Source organism: Cervus canadensis, chromosome 10 (assembly GCF_019320065.1).
Source record: "Cervus canadensis isolate Bull #8, Minnesota chromosome 10, ASM1932006v1, whole genome shotgun sequence".
NCBI lineage: Eukaryota > Metazoa > Chordata > Mammalia > Artiodactyla > Cervidae > Cervus > Cervus canadensis.
Window position 1 is genome coordinate 9,553,831 of NC_057395.1, and position 16,587 is coordinate 9,570,417.

Here is a 16,587-nt window from a genome sequence, read left to right on the forward strand (position 1 = left end):
TAAATATCAATCTATCGAGTACACATAATTTCAGAGAATTAGGGAATGACCCATAATCCTAGTAATGACCCACAAGATCACTCTCTTCTCCCTTAACAGTTCCTGCCCTAAATATGTACTTTATTTTGATTTCTAGGTGAGGATCATGTCATATGGAGGAAGTAGTCTGAAGTCGAATGTTAATAAGGAGAACACATCTGCAGTTTTCTTTAAACTTTTCCATTTAGTGAAAACATAGAAAGGTGAGGAAATTATACACAAGAAAACAATGTACCGGCAAGTTTTAATTCTAAAGGTGTTTAGCGAGAAGGATTCTCTCATAAGTGTCAGTTTGCGAACTATGCCCCATGGAAGGGGAAGGTCCCACGGGGGTCACTGCAGGGGTGAGGAACAGAGAAGTCACAGCTGCACCGTCTCTGGCCATTCCTTTAGCTAAATGGCTCTATACTTGTCTCTTTCATATAATACCATTCCACTCAGAAGTGTTTTTCAAAAGAAAGGTTGTTTTCTTTGGGAAAAAAAAAATTTTTTTTTAAGGTATGAGAGTCATTGATTTAGCCAAACTTCCTAATTCTACAAAAGAAGTAACAAGGCCAATGGACTTCTTACTGAGTCTAGAGTCCTATGCCAGCTCCTTCCTCAGATTAAGAAAACACATATAGATTTTTAACTGTAACATCGAGAAAATGAATCTGTAAAACCTTGTTACATAGTTCAATAATGCTTGTGGCATTTCATAAATGTTTTAAATTATATGTCTTAAATGCATGAACAAAAATAAATCAATATCAAACTCCTTTGCAGCAGTCGATATAGTTAATTTGTAAAGCATAAATATCTTTTAAACACAGGACAGGAAACTTGAAAGAGGAAATCTTTAGTTGAATCAAGCAGGCCAAAACTGAAGAGATTTGTCTTAAAAGGATGTTCGTTTCCTCCAGATAAAACCTGGTTTATTAAAATGAATCAGCAAAATGAATTATCCACATTTTGAGTTATTTAGGACACAATTTAAAACACAAATAAGACCTCTCTTTACTATTTAGCATACTTCTATCCAAGCTGTCATAATTAGTTGGTATATACAAAAAGCATGAGTGTAATCTCAACTATAATCTAAATCTGGTCAGAAATTGCAGTTGAACTTCATCTCCTCAGCCTGAAGTTTCAAGGGGAGCACTTATAACTCCTACCCTCCTCATGAGAAGCGAGATTTACCCAACGGGTGAGTTTGGGAGAAGGAACTAAGAAGTGCTTGCTTGGTTCCCAATGTCTTCTTTGAAAAGATGTGTGTGCTCACAGCACCGTGAACTTGGGTCTGCGGTAGGCAGCCCGCCCCTGGGGTGGGGACTGAGCCTTTGCTTCCTCCACTGAGGCCTGCGTGGGGCAGTGTCTGACTTGGGATGAAGAGTCTGGAGGCCCGCTGTGACTGCACAGCTAAAGCACGTCCTCCAGGTTCATGGCTCTCAAGTACTAAGAACCAACGTAGCCGCAGTGCTGGCGAAGAAACCTTAGATTGCTCTATGATGGCAAGAAGCCAAATGGGAACACAGGTTGAGACTGCATTTAACAAGGGCTATTTTTATCTGCACCATAACCATCATGAAAACACCATCAAAACCACAAACCCGTGTGCTCTGACTAAAATGGATATTTTAATCACAACGATCACACAATGAAAACTAGCTGCAATTTAGACTCCCCATCATTGCTCTTAGTCATCAATCATCCAGGTGCTGTTGAGATAGAGACAAAAGTGAGCTTCATTTAAAATTTTTTAATGTTTGCTTTAACTACAAATTTAGAAACGTTCTACAATTGCTCAGAAAATATTTTTTAGAAATTTAAGTAACAAGGCTCTAAGTAAAATAGCGATTAAAGATGCATTCTTGTGTAAGAAAATGACCAAAATGTTGATCGAAAACTAGAAATTAATCTTCTGATATAGTGCTACAAGTTTGTTTAATTCATAAAAAGGATTTATATAGGATTCCTTCAAATACAAAAACATCCATATATGGTTAGTGTTTCGATGCCAGTCATTCACTTATGCTTAGGGGTAGAAAAACTGCAGTGGGTTCAGCGGAGCTTGGAGATGATTATGAACACTTGCCAAGGTGAAATCAATTAGAAAGGAGGTCAAATATCTGAAAGTATATGTTCGGTTACTAGGCAATAAGATTTCATTTCTAAAGTAGAATTTAAATGCAGCTTTTCAAGAAATTTAAGAAATTAATAAGTATCTTAAAAATAGAAATCTAGGACCAAAGAAACATAAAATTTTTGTCTCCTTGGTTAGCACAGTTAATTATGGCTTTTACTTAGTGCACATAAGTCAAATAAACAGCTCAGAAGTTGAAAATAAGAATCATTCATATTGGACATGCTAAACCCAAGGAAAAAAAGATAGTAGAACTAAACTTGATCAAGTCAGTCGCCATGCTGTTATCTGAAGGGCATGGAATTGAGGTAGAAAATCCTATGTTTGTTTTTGGAGAAAGATTCATATTGAAGTATTATGGAAATTTCTTCTGCGAGGGCGGCTCCAGGACTGGCCTCGTGGTGAGAGTGCTCAGTAAAGATCTGTTCCGCTGTTTCTCCACCTCAAGTTCGGTGCTCATCTCTGCCAGCCTCCAATTAGTCCTGGGGAAGATGGAAAACACCAGTTTTGTTCACGATTCCCTAAAGGATTTGCATTTTGTAAGCTGCCGCACAGTAAATGGAATTCCCGTCACACCGTGTGAGCACTGGAAGCAGAGAGCAGACCTGCTGTAAACAGTGAGAGCTCTGACCTTGTTCTAAAGAAGCTCACGTGTGTCTGGGCTCCTCAGGTAACAAGTCACAGCTGGGGGAGGAGAGAAAGGGCGTCAGAGAGAACGGGAGGTGGGCTCACAGTGACGCCTGCCGCCTCTGGGACACGCCTGCCCCCAGGAAACAGTTCAGGGATGAAGGAACACACCTCCCACAAGGCCACTTTCAAGCATTTGCTTTCACCCCCCTTGTATAAATGTTTCACTCATGACCTCGGAAAAATTAAGCACTTGCCTCTGAGGAATCACCTAGAGCCACAGTCTCGAGGGAGGATGAGAAAGTCAGTGGGTGAGACTGAAAAGGGCTAAAACGGCCCCAGGAACAATTACAAGCATCCCCTGCTTTTCCAAAGTTCATTTTATGTTACTTCACTTCTACGAGGGCCCTACATAGGCACCTGTTTTTCATTTAAAAAAAAAAAGAAAAAAAGAAAAAAAAAGTCTGAAGAGGATTTTTGGTTTCATTTAAAAAGGCAAAAAGCTGAAACGGCGTTCAGTGCATGTTTTTACAGCGAGAGGCATCGCGCTCCACAAACAGGGAGAGCGGCCCCACCGAGCTCCTTCCCCGGAAGCCACACCCCACATCCCAGCATCACGTCCCACAGCCCTGAACCCTCTCTGGGAGCACCCGTGCTTCCCTTGTGTGCGCTTATTTTAGGCATCGACTAGCAGAACGTGCCCTGGGTCCCTGCTCCTTTGCTGTATGCTCTCTGGGCTTATGAAAGGCGTCCTAGGAGTGCTCTGCTTTCAGAGGGCGGTGCAGGTGGGATCTGCCCCTTCCAGCCTCCACACCCTCCCTCAGTCAGGCCACCATGCCAGCGTCCCCTCTGTGAACTACCCCGCCTTTCACCCCTGTGTGAACGTGGCCCGACTTCACAAGCATGCTTTTACACAGTGTAGGAAAACGCACCAGGACGTGGTGTCACTAATCTGTCTTAGGGCGCCCCCTTAGCAGGGACTGTCTAGTTAGCTTTCACTGCCTACTAATCTCAAGAACCTGGCTCTATAAAAACTAGGCTTCAGAGACAAATTAATGGACTACATTTATTTTGTGATTCTGTGTTTTGACTTACTCGTCTAGCTTCTTTTCCAATGACTTCCTAACTTTTAGTTCTTCGAGGTAGAGTTTCTTATATTTTTCCAAATCTGCTTCATAAGTTTCCATCTTGAAGACTTCAGATGCCAACTCTTTAATTCTGAGTTCCATCTGACTTCTTAAGAAAGCAATATGCTCCTCGTCTGTCTGCTCTAAGTATTCTTGAGATGCCGCTTGTATCTAAGTCAAATTTTAAAAGATATATTTCTTTTGTTAATGATTATAACGTGAATAATTATATTTGTTCCCTTTAGTTTTGAGTCAGTAATTCAGAGAGCAATTTTAAATGTGAAAAAAAGAAAAGTGAAACTTTAAAATAATCATGGTCAATGTGAAATGAATTAAATCTGAATTATAAAATTAAAGTGGAATCAATGTTATAGTAGTATTTATGTAACCTGATAATTCAAATAATAAGAGGATCAACTTAAAATTTTAAAAACTGAACGAGACAACTTGAGAATAATTCAAGAGGATGGTACCCATTCTAAACCACAGTACTTTGTTTCCTTCTCATGGTCTTGTTTTATACCAACTGGTCTTATAAGTAAAAGGATCCTCTAGTCAGAATCATTCTGAAAGATCAATTGAGTGATAACTGTGATGGAAATTGAAATATTTCTCTCTTCAGAGACAGACAAGTGCCCCCTTCCTTCCAGAAATCTACCAAACAAACTGCTCTAAGGGAAGCAGAGGAAACACATAAGCTGTATACATCCACTGTAATTTACAATGAGGTGAATTCAAGGATATGACAGATCAACAAATTAACCTGTAAAACCGTGTTGACTTCTTTGAATTTCTCTACTAGCTCCTGTCTCGCTCGCTCTTCAATCTCCTCCTTATACTGCTCTACTTGACTGTGTTCCGTCATACTCATTTCCATGTGACTTTTGCGGTTCACTATGTCTTGCTTCAGCTTCTTGTTATTCTTCTCTAGTTTTTCACATTTCTTTTGCTTTCCTGTCATGAATAATAACTCCTCTCGAAGAACCTGAATTTTTGCATTCATGTGCAGACATTGTGAACATACAGTTTCCAGCTCTGCTGGACGATCATCAATCTGCAAGAATAAAACAAATGACATTTGGTAATGAGGGAAGTGGACTGAACACAGCCTAACACAAACCAAGGATCAAATAAATATGATGGTATCTGTATTGATGAATGTAGGACAAGGAATTACTCAGAGAATCAAGAAAGAAGTTTAAACCACCAAGAGTCACAAAATATAGTCTTCACTGTCATCATCTTTGTCACACAAAATTTGCACTTGATTTTACACTCTTTTATTGTTCTATAATAGTACTTTTCTATCATTCCTCCATGGAATGACTGCAAGTCACCCCTTAGTAGAACGTCTCTTACTCCTTCCCCCCCAACATGTCCCATGGTTTTTAAAGAAGTTTGAGGTATACTGTATTGAGTTATCTGAGGCTGAGTTAATAAATGCCTCCCAAAAGAAGACTGTGAAAATAAGGCTGTAATTAATAAATCTTCTAAGTATGGATTTTAATCCAATAAGCCTTTTTCTGAACTAGAAATAGTTTTTGCTAATTTGAATTGCATTCCAAAGAGAAATGATTTGCAAGGCTAAAGATATCCCGTCTCCTAAGAGTTTAGTGAGATGATCCATACATTTTTCTGAACAAGAGAAAAATGCCTCTTTCTTGTAATCCTTTGTTACTTTCCACAGAATAACAGACTATACCAAAGAAAACACACAAAAAATATTTGCTGGAATTTCAGTGACACAGAGTTGGAAAGAACTTTCATTTAGACAGAATGATTACTTGGTAAGTCGAGGTGAGTGGAGCCGGTGGTATTCAAACATGTCTACAAATTCTTTGACAAGTTTCTTGTGAAATTCCCTCTCCTTAAATATGTGCTGGCCTCAGTAACTGATTCTAGTGGACAGAGTCTGGGGGAACTGCTATGTGATTTCTCAAGCTAAATAGCTTCTGACTGGCTCCGTGGGGAAGCCCACTCTTAGCATCAGTCACCACGCTTTGAAGAAGCCCAGGCTACATACTGAGCACATGTCAGTGTCCCGACTGACCGCCCCCACCTAATGACCCATCCAAAAGCCAGCTCCAACTGCCGGACGTGTGCATGAACAGGTCTTCAGATGACTCTGGTCCCCACCTTCACGACATCCCAGCTGACGAAGACTGGAGAAGAAATGAGCTGGGCTCACTCACTGAGCCTTGCTCCAACACAGACTTGTGAACAAAGGAAATGCTGTTTTGAGCCACTAGGCTTTGGGTGATCTCTAATACAATTTGTTAGCAATAAATAACTGGCACAGATACGGATATTAAAAATGGGGTTCAGTGCAGTTCACTCAGTCACGCCTGACTCTTTGTGACCCCATGGACTGCATCACACCAGGATTCCCTGTCCATCATCAACTCCTGGAGCTTGCTCAACCTCATGTCCATTGAGTCAGTGACGCCCAAAAATGAGGTATTGCCATTAAAAAAGAACTAAAACAGGTGAGAATGCTTTTGAACCTGGATGTAGGTGGGACCCGAATGGATACAGAGAAAGAAATGGAAACCCAAAGGGCTTCATGAGTTTGTAAACAGAAGCCTGATGGCCCTTGAAGAGGCTGCCAGTGACAGCTTCTAGGCAAGAGAAGAAAATGACACTGAAACATGGGGGAACGGAGACTCTTGCTATGAACCAGCTGAAAGTAAAATCAGTGAGAAGGATAAGCTATGAGACAAAAAAAAGGACTATTAAATACAAAGGAACCAGGACTCACTGGGTTCAATATCTGTATCCCCTTTACAGCATCTCCACCTGTCCAATTGTCACATGACGCAAAAAGACAGAAATGGCTTCTTGGCTAAGGTCAAATCTAGGGTGCTATCAAGGAAAACATGGTCTAAACGTAAAACCTGTAGACTGTAAAACCCTACATTCAGTTCAGTTCAGTTCAGATGCTCAGTCGTGTCCAACTCTTTGTGACCCCATGAACCGTAGTATGCCAGGCCTCCCTGTCCATCACCAACTCCCGGAGTCCACCCAAACATGTCCATCGAATCTGTGATGCCATCTAACCATTTCATCCTCTGTCGTCCCCTTCGCCTCCTGCCCCCAATCCCTCCCAGCATCAGGGTCTTTTCAAATGAGTCAACTCTTCACATGAGGTGGCCAAAGTATTGGAGCTTCAGCTTCAGCATCAGTCCTTCCAATGAACACCCAGGACTGATCTCCTTTAAGATGGACATCTCCCAAGGCCTAAAACAGGGCTCATCCTGAATTGCCACTAAACGAAAGTTTTGCTAGGTTAAATAGAAGACATTGCTTCATTAATTTCAAAGTGAGTTTTTTTTTTTTTAAAGAGAAATCACTTCAAATTTAAATGGACTTCCAGAGGGAACTATATTCAAAAAACATATATACATAAACAAGTATAAACAAACCACGTTACTGTACACCTGAAACTTACATGGCATTTTAAACTGACTACACTTCAATTGAAGGAAAAAGCAAGAACCATCACCACCGTCGAAAACAACCACCAAAAACAATAAGGAACACATTTTCTTTCAGTTCTTCATAAAAATCAGCTATATGCCATTCAAAAGAGTATGAGCATTGTTTTTTCATGACCTCACTTTCTCTTAAGTTGAATTTGAAATAATGTCTCGCAGAATTATAACATAGAGTTCCTGGTCTGACTTACCCCCACTATTTCTGTTGTGTGTGTAAAGTAATCTGTCTCATCTTCACCCTCATTCCATCTTATATTCATCTTGTCCTTCGTAAAGGAATTCTTCCCCTTCATCCTCCTCCCCATCTTCATATTCATCTAGTTGATTTTCCTAAGTGCTTTGTAATTCAGTACTTTCATAATGGTATATACTTAGTATGCCAATATTTATAACTCTGAATCATGCACATGTATGGCTCTTATTATCACACCATTTCGTACCGTGACTTTGAGGGCTTCTATTTCTGTGGTGGGATCCTTTCTGTCTTCATAAGGATCAGGGGAATGGTATGTGAACAAGTACAGGGAAAGAAGAGTTACAAACAGAACCACTTACCTTTGTAGGACCAAGGCCTGCTACAGACTTGAGAAGTTTGGGAACAGGCTCAGGTGATGGGAAGGCAGGCTGACAGATGCCCTCAAACCAGGGTGATGGTCTGGGAAATGTTTCAACCACATCTTCAATGTTGCTATCAGAATTACTGTCCTCAGAGAAAGTCGTATTCTCTGGTCTCAAAAGGCCACACTTTGCTTCTACTACAGTGAAAACAGGAGAGGACATGAGAACATGTGTCATTTCAAATCGGGGAATAACACCAGAAGGACAGTCTTCGAACAACTTACTGTTTCTGTTGGATTGCTGAGAAGGCTTCATGAGCTTTGTCAACTTTGGTTTCACGACATGCTGGAGAAGAAAATAAGAGCTTGAAGACTATAACAAGTATCAACCTGAATAAATTTATAACAGCCTCCACTCCTCTATGATCTAACACAAAGAGCACAGGCTCTGGAGTCATTCAGAGGTGGATTCAAATCCCAGTTCTGCCACTGACTGACCTGCTCATGGGGAAAGGATTATGACAGACGACATCAGAAGCCCCGGATGTTCCTCTCCTTACCCCGAATTGACAGCTATACAAATACGATGACACCCACTAGATCACTTTCTCGACCAAAATGTTCGAGAGTAATAATTTATCCCCAGGAGTTCAGAGCACTATTGAAAAACTAAGACATTTAAATTAATTGCTATATTTTGAAATCTGCTTCCATGATTAATATATACATGAATTATCACTTGGGAAGGGAAATATGAAAGTTTAGGTTTTAGCAGAACCTTATTTAGATGCACTAGAACTGCAAACAGGATAAGCTACTTCTATTCTGTTTGTCAAACAGCTAGAGATATAAAACAGGGGGGGAAAATCAGCTGCTTCTATGAAACAGGGAAAAAAGCAAGGTTAAACGCGTAGGGCAATGATCATGAATGAAAGCCACAAACACTCTAAATAGACAGCCATAAGCAAACATGTGCACAATAGGGGAAGAGAGTGATGGACTGAAGGAACAGACACTGAAGAAATTTGCTCTGTGAGGAAAAATTAACTTAATAGTAAATATTTAAAAAAAGAAATTAAAAAGGTAGAGGAGAAAGAAGAAAGGAAAAGGTGAGACATTCTTAGTCAAGAACAAACTTCACGGGGAAAAAAAATAAGTATAAGAAGGTATGTGGAGAAACACATATATTTAGAATTTACAAAAATAGATCAGTAATTTATAAGTATTCTTAAGGATATACTATGAGCAAAGCCTCTTTTTCATATGATTTTATTAATCTAATTATATGCATCTACACTGTTCTTCAAATTTTATGAAAATATCAACATCAGTTCAGGTCAGTTGCTCAGCTGTGTGCGACTCTTTGCGATCCCATGGACAGCAGCACACCAGGCTTCCCTGTCCTTCACCAGTTCCCAGAGGTTTGACAAACTATGTCCATTGAGTCGGTGCTGCCATCCAACCATCTCATCCTCTGCCGTCCCCTTCTCCTCCCGCCTTCAAACTTTCCCAGAATTGGTATTTTCCAATGAGTCGGTTCTTCACATTGGATGGCCAAAGTATTGGAGTTTCAGCTTTCTGAATGTTGAGCTGTAAGTCAACTTTTTCACTCTCCTCTTTCACTTTCATCAAGAGGCTCTTTAGGTCTTTAATATCTGCCATCATGGTGCTGTCATCTGCGTATCTGAGGTTATTGATATTTCTTTTGGCTATCTTGATTCCAGCTTGTGCTTCATCCAGCCCAGCATTTCGTATGATGTACTCTGCATCTAAGTTAAATAAGCAGGGTGGCAATTTACATCCTTGATGTACTCCTTTCCCGATCTGGAACCAGTCTATAGTTCCATATCCAGTTCTAACTGTTGCTTCTTGTCCTGTATAAAGATTTCTGAGGAGGCAGGTCAGGTGGTCTGGTATTCCCATCACTTGAAGAATTTTCTACACTTTGTTGTGATCCACAGAGTCAAATGGTTTGGCACACTCAATAAAGGATAAGTAGATGCATTTCTGGAACTCACTTGCTTTTTCTATGATCCAGAGGATGTTGACAATTTGATCTCTGGTTCCTCTGCCTTTTCTAAATCCAGCTTGAAGATATGAAGTTCATGGTTCATGTCATCTTGAAGCCTGGCTTGGAGAATTTTGAGCATTACTTTCCTAGTGTGTGAGATGAGTGCAATTATGTGGTAGTTTGGACATTCTTTGGCATTGCCTTCCTTTGGGATTGGAGGAAAACTGAACTTTTCCAGTCCCGTGGCCACTGCTGAATTTTCAGATTTCCTGGCATATTGAGTACAGCACTTTCAGAGCATCATCTTTTAGGATTTCAAATAGCTCAACTGCAATTCCATCACCTCCACTAGCTTTGTTCGTAGTGATGCTTCGTAAGGCCCACTTGACTTCGCATTCCAGAATGTTTGGCTCTAGGTGAGTGATCACACCATCCTGGTTATCTGGGTCATGAAGATCTGTTTTGTAGAGTTCATCTTAATGAATTCCGCTTCTGTTAGGTCCATACCATTTCGTCCTTTATGGTGCCCACCTTTGCATGATACATTCCCATGGTATCTCTAATTTTCTTGAAGAGATCTCTAGTCATTCCCATTCCATTGTTTCCTCTATTTCTTTGCATTCATCCCTGAGAAAGGCTTTCTTATCTCTCCTTGCTATTCTTGGGAACTCTGCATTCAAATGGGTGGATCTTTCCTTTTCTCCTTTGCCTTTTGCTTCTCTTCTTTTCTCAGTTATTTGGAAGGCCTCCTCAGACAACCATTTTGCCATTTTACATTTCTTTCCCTCCGGGATGGTCTTGATCACTGCTTCCTGTACAATGTCATGAATCTCCATCCATAGTTCTTCAGGAACTCTGTTTATCAGATCTGATCTCTTGAATCTATTTGCCACTTGCAGTGTCTAATCATAAGAGTAAATACTACATGAAACTAAATTCAGAGCATGAAAACAAATTTCACAACAGAACACTTTACCTTGGTTTTAAAATCTAAGGCTTCATTGTTTGATGGAGGCCCTAAATCAACGCCAGGTTCGCTGGGAAACCTTTAAAGCAGAAACATACAATAAAAATGAGTGAGCTCATTTCCTTGAACAAAAGAAAAAAAAAAAAAAAGTGAAAGTCTCTCTATATAGTAAATAAACTTTCTTGACATGAATAAAATTTGGCCTGTTTTAAAACAGCCTTTTTTAAAAAATTTTTTAAAGATTTTTTGATGTGGACCACCTTTAAAGTCTTTACTGAATTAGTGCCAATGGTGCTTCTATTATATGTTTTGGCAGTCTGACCCTGAGGCATGTGAGATCTTAGCTTCCCTGACTGAGTATTGAACCCACACTGCCTACACTGGAAGATGTCTTAGTAACCATCTTAACCACTGCACCCCCAGGGAAGTCTCCAAAAAAGTTTTTCATTACCTATTGCTGCTTCCTTGTCTCCCAATCTATGAAATATCTAGTTAACACTCATTCTTAGTTTCCATAGCAGAGAGTGACAGCCAATATATCGGCAGAGCCTAAAAATATTTGTTTTCACCAAAAGTTCTAACAGCTGAACTGAAAATCCAATTGATGGACTGACATAACTTTTGTTTGCCCAAAGTGGAATAAACCTGATGACTTAAAGCAGAAGGATATGCTGTTCCTTCTCCATTGTCTGTCCCTGGTTCAGAGACTAATCTGTGTCCATCAAAAATGGCAGTCTTGGTCCTTCAGCAGGGGAATCACTTATGGAGAAGGCCCCATTCCTCCCTTTACTGTAAAGGGGATACAGGAGTCCCCCGCAATGTGTAAAACTGAAAATGGACACAAGTCAAAGAACTAATTTATATGTTTCACTTATATGCTACCCGGGTACTTCTCAATTTCTGCTGAGGGACACGAGAGTGGATGCTGGAGTCAGGCAGGCCAGCTGTCAAATCACAGGTCAACTCATTTTAACCATGGAATCATGGGTCAATTCATCAACCTCCCGAACCACAGTTGCCTAATTAAGTAAAGCAGGACACAGTGGTTTTACGACGCTGCTCTGGTGACTCCATGAGGTCACAGACGTTGCGCACATGATGCAGTCTCTGACCCAGAGCAGGACGCTCAGCAAGCAGCAGCTTCTCTTCTCTGTGTGTTCTCCTAGTGACACATACAAGTTTAAAAATCCATCAAATCCTACCTGCTTAAAGAGTCTTCTTCAGAACGCGTATCCACTAGTAAAGAAAAAAGGAAGACACATTTTAAATCAACAAAAGAAAAATACAGACTATTAAAACCTCAAGACTGATGTTTTGTTTAAAAGTATTCCTTTGGAACCACACCTGGAGACCACACTAGAGGGAACAGTGATTGTACTGTACTCATGGGCCATTAATGCCTGAGAACCACTGCTCTCCTTCATGGTCATCAAAGGCAGAACAGAAAAAGAAAGAACTGCTGATACAAGGACCATAATGCTAACCAACCTCTAGGAGACTGACAGAAAATGATACTACACCGTTAATAGAATCAGTACTATAAACTGCCAATAGCACACTTGAACAGCACAGGATTTCTGGACTTCCATCCCCTGGAGCAGTGAACAGAGCCTGCAGGTGTCTTGCTGGGACATAACACAAATCCTCTGGCTCTTCAGTTCAGGATGAAAATGCCCTATCACAAGGAAGCGTGGTCTACAGGTGCCGAACTTCAGAGTGTGGTAAAACATAGGAAACAAAGTCTTCCTGGCCCTCTTGCCAAATGCAAGAGAAGTATGAAAGATGTAGTGATTCCAGGTTTCGCAAGGATAATCTCTTGACAGGGAGGTGGGGGAGGGTAAATGGGTAAAGGGGGTCAACTGGGTGGTGAGGATGGGGACTGGACTTGTAGTGGTGAGCATGCCGCAGGGTACGCGGAGGCTGAGCATTTTTAATGTTTTAACTATATATGTGTACATACTAATAAATGTGAAAAGGATAATCTCTTGAGACTATCACCTTCCATTGTTCAAGAGTATCTGGACCACCTAGAGCAGGATGGTCCAAACAGTGCTGTGTTCTACTGAGGGCTATCATTACATCAGTCCTCCCCATTATACGGCAAAGGTTGGTAGAAATCATGCTTTTTCAGCTTGGAAGGCATTCGTCATCAGACCCTAAGCTGATGAACAAGGGGAGGGAGGGAAGCAGAGAGGAAGCTATGGACTCTGGTGCTGTTGGACAACGTTTCACGCGTGTCGTCATGATCTGATGCTGGAGGGATGACTCACGTGCAGTGACTCCACGGGGAGGGGAGCGCTGCAACCTCGAGCCTGGAGGGCAGGGGCAGTGACTTTTACATGTCTGCACCCTGTGACATCAGAACAAGGCTTAGGACGCAAAAGACACTGGAAAGTTATCTCTTTGGTGAACAAATGAACAAATAAACAAGAATGTCTTCTTTGAAAACTCTGTTTCAAAAACTATAGAAATTAACCAGGGACAACTCTATTCTATTCTGAGCATACTGAAGACCAAGACTCTGTGTCATCTCTGTATCTCCTCTAACGTGTAAAACCAACCTACAGAAGTTCTTTGGTGGATGTTTTTGCTGTTTAGTCACTGAGTCGTGTCTGCCTCTCTGTGACCCGATGGACTGTAGCTCACCAGGCTCTTCTGTCCATGGGACTCCCCAGGCAAGAATACTGGAGTGGGTTGCCATTTCCTTCTCCAGGAGCTCTTCGCGATCCAGGGCTGGAACCCGTACCTCTGGCATTGGCAGGCGGGTTCCTTACTGCTGAGCCCCCTGGGAAGCCCCCTTTGATTAGACAGAGGTGAACTAGGTTTCAAGGTGTTCTCAGACAGCTTGTACAATGTGCTAGATGCCACATCGAGGGGACATGGTGGTGTTTTTGCTCATGTGAAGTGTGTTGGTCCTTTTATTAGAATCTGCAGAGTCCCAAGTTGGTCTATTTGAAGATCTATTATGATCATCTTTTAAATAATGGCAACAGAACATGGTGTTCTTACAAAACTATACTATCATGACAAGTATCCAACACACAGAAGAAAACATCTGGTTCTAATGAAGTCAACCTATCTCACTCTTTTTGGATCTGTGAGGAATAAAATTGGTAATAGAGACCTTGTTCATACAATAGGCAAAATAACCGGTGCTTCTCAACTAGGCATCGCTTTTCTGAGCTGTACTATTGGAAGGTATCTTCCGAAAGTAATCTCCTCCTGGTGTGCTGCACACTGGTTCAGCACTGCAGCTCTTCTTGTTTATCACTTCTTATCCTACCAGGAAGGGACTGTTGAGGTTCCCAGTTTAAACGATGGTAACTTTTTTAATGAGACCAATCACTACACAGTAAGTAATAACTACTCATTCACTAAATGCAAACTATTTGTAAAAATTAAAGCTCCACTTTTATAAGAAGTCAATTTGCTATAATAGGATTACAGATGAAATATATATCATACGAACTCAAACATTTTTTGTAATGTACATAAAAATCTAATACAGGATTTTAGGGGCTGTAATTAAATACATGGAATGCTTTTCAGACAATACTGTCTCTGATGTTAAATTACCTACAATTAACTTCTTTAACAATTCTGAAGACTAGACTATTAAGAAATTCATTTAAAAACACATGCAATTTACACTAATTTTATCATAGTTCTTTGATTATTGAAATTTCCTCACTCCTACTTTATCTATGGTAGAATCACCAAGAGTAGTTCATTATTATCAGATGACGTACCTGGGTTGCTCTTTTCGGGAGGAGTTTTCGGCCTCTTTTCTTTATATTCAGAGATCAGTTGGCAAATGCTATGTGTTACAAATGTGATAAATAATATTTTAACACTAATAGGAAAAAAAACTACCAACTATGTTAAATTCTTAGATTATTTCAGACAATGTCAGCGATAATATCAAAACTACAATTGTCCCATACATTTCAAGTTTCTAAGTTCTACCAAGTTTTATTTACCATGTATTTAAAGGAGAAAGAAAAGGAAGATGAAGTAGTCATGAACTGAGGGCAATAGAGCTCAGCAGATTAACTAGATTTAGCTTGGCATATGAAAACTCTTTCCAACTCGCAAATCCTAGCTCTGTAACCAACTGCTCTTTGTTCCGAGAGAATTGCTTCTCTTGAGTTCAAAGTCATCCTCTACACAACTGGGATCGTACTGCCTTATTTCACAAGGGGATTAAGAGGAGGTAATGAGATAATATATCCCCCAAATGCTTGCAGAAACAGTCAAAGAATGGAATAATTTGCTCTTGAACGTTATTGTTGGAACTACTTTGGAATTCCAAGTAAAACCAATGTGTGTTTTCTTATATGTTTAGCATTCAAGGGTTTCAGGAAACTGTTATTAATTATGGTGATTAGTGTTCTCTGTGGTTTGTAATTTAGGGAATCTCAGCTCTTATATAATTTGTACCTACATTTATTTATAAAATATGAACTCACTACATTAGGTAACATAATTATCCCCCATTATTGCAGCTAATCACACCAAGCACAGAAAACTAATCACAATCAAGACCTGGCCTGGACTAGGCCTTCCTTCAAGACTCTCCCTTCTCTACCTGCTCAAACTCTCAACCAGCAGATCTTTCTGACAATGATGCTTAATCTCCATGTTCATCTCTGATGCACGTGGAAGACATAACCCTACTCTTACAGTGGATACTGGCAAGTCCCAGGCAGGGCTTACCTCTCTGAATTCCTCTCTGAACTAACTTACTTGAGATTTAAGGAGTTCTGGTGAATGGGTTCCTTGTGAGACAGACTCAGAAAACATTTACGGTTGAGGCAGATAAATCCTTTGGAAGATTTTCATTATTGCAGGAAACAGACCCCATGAGGGGGCCAACCCTCCATGTAACTATGGAATCTCAGGCAAGCTGACACCCACTACTCTGGGAAGGATGACAGGGAACCTATGACCTAAGGAAAGGTGCCCCCACAGGATAGAAGCTGCCTGCACCGAACAGAAAACTCTCACTGGTCATGTAACAAGTGACAGTTAAAATTCTTTTTGGCGGCAGTTTAGTGATCACGGGCGTTTTAATGTGGACACTTACGTATTAAAACCACTCAGAGCAGCATATTCTTCTGCAGTCCGTCCAAAGACATCTTGAGAAGAGACGTCAGCACCTCGCTGCAGGAGAAGGCTGACGACACCCATAGACTCGTAACTGACAGCAAGGATGAGGGCGGTTCTACAACAACAGAGAGACGACGTCACCCTCAGGAAGCTGAGTGAACTGACAGAAACAGCTCGTTTGATGTCCTTTACCAAGGTAACATCTTGCCCTCCCGTGAAGAACTGACCATTTACACGCTCAAGTGTACATCCTTGTAAATGACCTCCAAGGCTAAAACGAAGCGACGGAAAAGCAGCCTCCTGTCCCACTGGGATGGCACATAGCAGCACTTAGTATTTCAGAAGTCCCTGATGGGGACTTCCCTGGTGGACCAGGGGCTGTGACTCCAGGCTCCCAAGGCAGGGGGCCCAGGTTCCATCCCTGGACAGGGAACTTCATCCCACATGCTGCAACTGAGAGTTTCCACGACTAAGACCCCACGCAGTCAAATAAATAAATGCTTTTCAAAAATAATATCAAAGTCCTTGATGGAC

At 40.8% G+C, this 16,587-nt stretch overlaps 3 protein-coding genes across 4 annotated transcripts in view; all 3 read right to left on the reverse strand.

Moving 5' to 3' along the window:
• LOC122447855 (ankyrin repeat domain-containing protein 26-like) overlaps window positions 1–16,587 on the reverse strand; it is a 933,540-nt gene that overhangs the window by 288,066 nt on the left and 628,887 nt on the right. The window lies entirely within an intron of this gene.
• The window catches only part of LOC122447854 (ankyrin repeat domain-containing protein 26-like), a 234,494-nt gene that overhangs the window by 139,652 nt on the left and 78,255 nt on the right, over window positions 1–16,587 (reverse strand). The gene's annotated exons all lie outside the window — the stretch shown is intronic.
• Window positions 1–16,587, reverse strand: part of LOC122447884 (POTE ankyrin domain family member A-like) — a 312,070-nt gene that overhangs the window by 45,170 nt on the left and 250,313 nt on the right. The window lies entirely within an intron of this gene.